At 38.4% G+C, this 6,716-nt stretch overlaps 1 protein-coding gene across 1 annotated transcript in view; it reads right to left on the bottom strand.

Moving 5' to 3' along the window:
* Window positions 1–4,290: 4,290 nt before the first annotated feature.
* LOC129109753 (cholecystokinin-like) overlaps window positions 4,291–6,716 on the bottom strand; it is a 6,064-nt gene continuing 3,638 nt past the window's right edge. Inside the window, 1 exon segment of the mRNA XM_054621878.1 lies at window positions 4,291–6,716. This exon segment is cut by the window's right edge and continues 218 nt beyond it. The gene's annotated coding sequence lies outside the window, so the exon portion shown is untranslated.

The raw sequence follows: 6,716 nt of genomic DNA, 5'->3' as shown, positions 1-6,716 counted from the left end.
TCACTATAACAGTATTCAAATATCACTACTGAAACCTTCATTAAAAACCAAAAACAGTGACCAAAGCAGGAACAAATATAGAGCCGGAAGCCAAACTGTCAGATTCACCAATGTTATGAAATCATACCAAATGAACACTGATACTTATTCATACGCACACGTGCACATATATTTAGCATTTAGCAGCTTTGTTAAGATTCTTTTGATACTCAGAAGGAGGTGTTGATTCTTAGCTATATTTCAGTGACCAAAGACTGTGTTGCTCCATACAGATCAATCCTGTCTGTAGTGTCTAGTGTTTCGTCAGTGACAATACCAGAAAAATACTGCGCTCATTCAATGAAATATACCATGCGCCTAGAAGTTTCTAATGCAGCAGTTATCAGTTAAAAACAGATTTGAACTTGAGTCAAATGTTTTTTTGAATAAATATAGTTTCTTCAAATATTATGTGAAAAAGATAAAGTAATGCACATTTAAAGTACATGACAACAAATTCATAGGAATCTGGCTAGTCACTGAGCAGTGTGTGTGTGTGTGTGTGTGTGTGTGTGTGTGTGTGTGTGTGTGTGTGTGTGTGTGTGTGTGTGTGTGTGTGTGTGTGTGTGTGTGTGTGTGTGTGTGTGTGTGTGTGTGTGTGTGTGTGTGTGTGTGTGTGTGTGTGTGTGTGTGTGTGAGTCGTCATACCAGCATTTCATGATGGTGTTGGGTATGTTAGTTTTAGTTTCAATCTCTTTCAGAGGAATATCCAATGACGATGGCTTAGTTTTCGTGTCTTACAGACCCTCCTTCTGATTGTGTGTGTGTTTTTGTGAGAAGGAATGAGAAGGATGTGATTGAACAAAACTGTGTCCAGTAGTCCAGATCATCCAGCTGTCAAATCAGCTAGCAATAAACAGACGGTAACTGCTTTTAGTTTTTACTCCAATAACTGATCTCTAACAGCAGGACTCAAGCTTATAAAAGCATGATTTATGGCCAAAGAGACGGTGCACCATCAGACAAGGCCCTTTGCGGGGGACCGGTGCAGCAGGCAAGTTTCCCATAAGAATAACCGAGGCATAATAGTCCTGCTCTTGGAGCAGGACAGTAGCTAACATGTGAACTGGCTTGTTCAGAACAAGGTAAGACAGTTCAGCCATCTACACTACTCTTTTGAACCCCATTAACATGTTGGTGCCAACCTCCATTTCTAAGCCACGATGATGCTGTTCAGAAATTACTGCCAGCGCTACAACTAATTGGCCACGCTTGACACTTTCTGGTATAACAATGTTTTCTTTGGTCCCTCTCAATTACCACCAGAAAATGTCCAGGCATCTTGTTGCATCCATCATAAATAAACACACCAGCCAAATGACAGTTTAGGATAATTTTAAAGTGGGGAGCCTTTTTTTCAGTATGGCTTTGCTCCCCATTTAATACTCCCCCGTGTATTTCTGTAAAAGTCAAACATTGTTGTAATTTACCATTTGTAGTCGAGCTAGCCAGGCTAAACTCACAGACCTATCTGAGAAGTCTGAAGCAGCCAGTTCCAGCCAATCAAACCATTACTCACCAGTGTTGTTAGGCAGAGTAGACCAGTGCAGCCATGCTAAAGACAATTAGTGCCAAATGTTCATTGATAAAATATATTATAATAGCATCATAGAGATTCTAGAGATGCTGTAAATGATTTCCTCTCTCTCACGTTGAATGCACTCAATGTTGTTTCCATGTCATTAGTGCATTAAATGTTGGAGTTTGTACAGTTTTATGGTACATTTGTTGGTTTGCAGACCTCTTACTGTCGTGTACATATATGTGTGAATGTGTATTATGTCTGTGCATGGTACTTCAACTTTTATGTCTCCAAATCAATTTACTCTAATGCCAACAAGGATGCAAAATAATCCATTGTGCATCGTCATTTAAATTATTTGGTGACAAAAAATGTCCAGAGTCAGGTGAAAGCAATACAATGTTTGTTACTAGAATAAATGATTAAATGTATGTTTACCTTAAATATTTCTTTTGCACTTTGAAGCTCTGTCATGTAGTCCCTGATTTAAGAACTAAAAGGCAGACAAGGAGCTGAACCTGTTTGTTTTTTATCTTAATTTTCTTCACCAGACACATGTCACATGTGGCAAACATTTTTATGTTTTTGTCCTTAGATAAATGGAAAAGATACTTTATGAAGTTTTTGGGTTATTTCAAGTGGAACAGACACGTTAGTGTTTCCCCTGATGTGACAAGTTATTTGTGGGTAGGTAAAAATATTTTAAAAGAAACATTCATACTATGGATTAATCAATCAAATCTAAAAGGCTGCTATCCCTTGTATTAGATGTTCTACAAACAGGGACTCGTGACTTCTAGCACTTTCGAACACTATGGCTTGGTGAGGGTGAATGGTAAATAGTAATTATAAATGTTCTGAGTTTTAAAAACTGTTCAACTTTATGCTACTGATGTGATGTCATCTACTTTTTTTTAAAATCATGTTGAATGCTGTTAATGTATGTATGACACATGGCTTCATGTTTGAATGCATGCATGTCACTTTTCATGTGTAACTGGACCAAAAGACAGACTGGATGATTACAATCAATGTATTTAAAATAAAGAAATAAACAGATCCATTAAAGATATGATTGGTGGTTTTATTTGGTTTGCAAAAATTGTATGGCCAACGTGAGTGTACTTTTGTCTGTGTCCATATGGGTGCAGTAAAGAGCAAGGTAATACGATCATATGATTACATTTCAAGTCACAATAGATTAGTTTAAACAGGTGTAATAATAAGTCAAACAGCGCTCTCAGCCTTTAAGTGCAGCATATTTTCATCACTGCTCTTCATTATATCACTTGAGTTATCTGCGTGTTCTTGATCCAACTCATCATTGATGTAAATGTTCCAGTGTACTTAAAAGTGTGCTAAAGCATTAGTCATGTTTTGTTCATTTTTTTTTTGTGTATCATGTTGTACGTATGATCTCATATTGGAGCTGTTGGTCTGACCCATCTGAAACTCTGGGGTACTTACCGTAACCCTAGATTCTATGATAACAGAGTGAGGTGTTTCACTATAGGGGATCGCCTCCGTGTGACCAACTATGGAAACTGTCACCACGTCTATCAGCTAACTGTGCTAAGCTGCGCCCCCTTTTATTACCACAGTCGACCGTTCCCTCACAAATCATTCACACAAACGGCTGATCCCCTTTCCAGGAACCTGCCGATCTACTCATATAGACATGCAGTGCTCGCACCAGGTATAATGTCTTAAGCCTTTGCTCCTCTGTAGGCTGACTTCACTACCTTAGGCACAAAGACCGGGTTGGGCCGCAGACAGACCTTGGCGAGTCCTGGAGCAAACTGCAAGCAGGAAGGGCTAATGGATAAAGCCTGTTAGTCACTCACACGCTTTGCTGTGGTTAGAGCTAAGAGCAACACAGTTTTAAGTGAAATAAACTTCATCCCCACCGCCTCTATAAGCTCAAATGGATGATGAGTGAGAACCTCCAACACAACCAACAGATCCCACAGAGGAACCAGGGGCCAGGAAACGGGGAGCTTACAGTGTGCACCCTTCATGAAACGACATACTAAAAGGATGCTGCCCAACAGGCTTCTCCCCAAAACTTAAATGACAGGCTGAGTCTGTAGAAAAGACCTGCGGTCAACCACTGAACACTGAAAAGTAAAGGTGTGCCTCAGCTCGCACCACTCCTCAAAAAGCCGCCACTTACCACTGTAAAGAAAACGTGTGGAGGAGGTCCTTGCACCTCGAATGGTGTCAAAGACCTGTGCAGACAGGCCTGCCGGATCTTATTAGTCTTACTCTGGACCACTACCTGCTCCTTTCTTTCATACAGGCAGGCACTGCTGGCTGTAGTTGTTTAGATGGCGGTTGGGCTGGTGGGACCCTCTTACCATCATACAGGTCTCTGTGTTTGTGTGCTATAGCAGCAGCAGAGCAAATATGAGCCATTGGAGCTCTTGTATAAGAGCTTACAGACAGACGGTCAGTAAACACAACTATTGTGTGTTTCAGACAGGAGATGACATCAAATTAACAACCGACGTCATTCTTCGAGCTGTATATTGTGTTTAGTCTGTTGCTATGTGTCCCTACAGTTTTGTATCCTATCTCTGGATGTAGTGTGAAAAATGTTTTTTCATAAATTAGTACACCTTGCAACCTTAAATTGTACTGATGCAGAAATTAAAAAACAAATTCTAAAAATGTTTGACTGTCAGTGGTTTAATGTTATTAAGAAGGTCTACATTTCCTAAAGTGCGGTACTTAAGTACTAATTCAAGGGAGCTTTGATTGAATATTTCATTTTAATGCAAATTAATTTTTTTAACAGTGTGGCAGTTGAGTTTTATTCAGAAGTCAGTATAGTATTGTATTCATTCCAAGCCAGAGTAACTGATAAATCAAGATCAAGACCCGTCTTTGCTTCACTTTGAACACATAAAACCCAATTATTCATCCAAAAATGATATACATATACACTCATATTGCTTCATAGCCATTATACAAAGAAATTTACATTAGATATATGACCATCTATTTATATTTGCAAAATGAAAGCTTAATTTTATTACATTTCTCTCTACGAACAGGGTGCATTCAGGTTTCCTGTGTGTTCAGCCAGGCAGAGAATCCCTCACTTTCACTTGATGTTCACCTTTTGCTCCTCTGCTCCTCATTAGCATTTGATTTAAATCACCTGGAGGCATAAAATCATATGTTAAAATATGGTATTATAGTTGACGTCCACTGAATGATTTGAGCAAAGTGTTCCCTCACTTTAGCAGTGTGTTAAAGATTTGTTTCATTCCCCAGTTTAATAAATGATTAACAAAAATTGATGATAAGTACCTTTATAAATTTATATAAAATAAATAAATTAGGATGCGTTTCAGAGCCACTTCTAAAACAGGATTAAACCAATTTAAATGTTCAGGAAAATGGCTCATTATTCCAAGTGCTCATCCTGCGAAAGACTGATCTTTGTAAACAATAGAAACTAATGATAATGTCCTGGCTTTCATGTACTTGAGGAAACCCTGGTGAATTATGCCAAATGCTCATGTGGAAGGTCACTCATAGACACGGCAGCCGCAGGCAAAGGACACATGAAATGCTTGGGATCATAATACTGTGCCCTCGAATCATAATAACATCATAATCCCAAACAAAGGCATTTGCATTTCTTGCTGACATCAGAGGAAAACAGAGCTTTATTTAGATTTTTGTTGAATCTGAAAGTTTGTAGAAAGTTATAATGTATCACAGAGACTTTAACCTTTAAGAGTGCATACATACATACTATTTAAAAAAAACAAAAAAAAAAACACTCTTCTATTCTTATCTGCAGTACTTTCCTCCACCGAGGTCTATAATGAATGATAGGGCAACTCCTATGCATCTCATATAGAGCAGACCACACCTTGTGCTTTCTAGGACATATCTTATGCTTTTCACACTGCACATTTTGAGCCCAGGGTTACCTTCATCAGGCAGGGTTGGGGAGAAAAGTTTGTGCTGTTTAAAGCAACTTTTGTTCCAATTCAGAGACTCCTTACTGATACTCTGATGTACTGATGTATCACAATGTTTTCGTTAGAGTTGGTATGACATGAATAGACATGTGAATTGAAGCTCTGGGCTGCAGTTAGCTCAATGAATTGAGGACCAATAAAAGATACAGACTTAAATCACACTTTTGATCCAATTGCCAAAGACACCCATGTGGCTCATTACGATCCAATATGAAGGCCTTTGATACATTCCTAATGGTCAGAAGAATGAGACTCTTTAATAACTTTGAGTAACATAAATTTAAGTGTTAAGACAGTGAGAACAGGGCTGGAATTTATATTTAATGGAACATTTTCTGGTTAATATTCAGTTTTTTTCTTATCCAAGTAAATTGAGACTATATCCATTCACACAATTTGTCAAAAGCCTTGCTCAATTTTGCGCAAGACCTAAGAGCCAATGTCTGCTGAGCTGTCAACACAACCTTGTGTCTGTTCCTGTTGGTCTTAAAGCATAGGTTTGGAAAAATTCTGTATTTTTCTTATTGTCAAAAAATCCAATAAAAACAACAATATCAACGATGAATTAAAACCTATTTCACAAATATTACGTGTGCAGCCAAAGCCTCAATTATCCTCTTTGCCATAGACCTCCACTGTTGCCTTAAAACTATAAAAACCAGTCACTGAGTCACACTGTTGCACTGTGGGACGTGCTCTTGAATTACAATGAACATTCCCATTTCCTCCTGTTTAAGTGATGACTTCTAAAACTACAGCCCCTCTGTTTCTGCATTAATGAGTCTTTGTAAGAATGAAACCATTTATTTGTGAGCTGTTTTTAATGATTTATGTTTTCAATTAGAACAAAAGGGCTAGACAGCCACATACAGGGAAGTCAGAAAATAATGTGAGATGAGCATACGCACTGTTGTTTTTTATCTTTTGTAGGATTTCCTGACAATAACAACAATATAGAAAATTGTCAGCATTATCTGTAACATTTGTGCTTGAATACAATTCTGACGTAGTGTGGGGAGCAGTTTGGCAAGTGCTCTTTACTTCAGCATGGAGATTCATCGGCCATCCCCCCCTCGCCGTTTATATATTTTGATGTTACACACACTATGGGTTCCAGTCACGTCAGCCCTTGGTTACAGTAAGTGCAGTGTGAAAAG

This window comes from Anoplopoma fimbria, chromosome 20, assembly GCF_027596085.1.
Source record: "Anoplopoma fimbria isolate UVic2021 breed Golden Eagle Sablefish chromosome 20, Afim_UVic_2022, whole genome shotgun sequence".
NCBI classification, from domain to species: domain Eukaryota; kingdom Metazoa; phylum Chordata; class Actinopteri; order Perciformes; family Anoplopomatidae; genus Anoplopoma; species Anoplopoma fimbria.
This window is presented reverse-complemented; position numbering and strand designations above follow the sequence as displayed.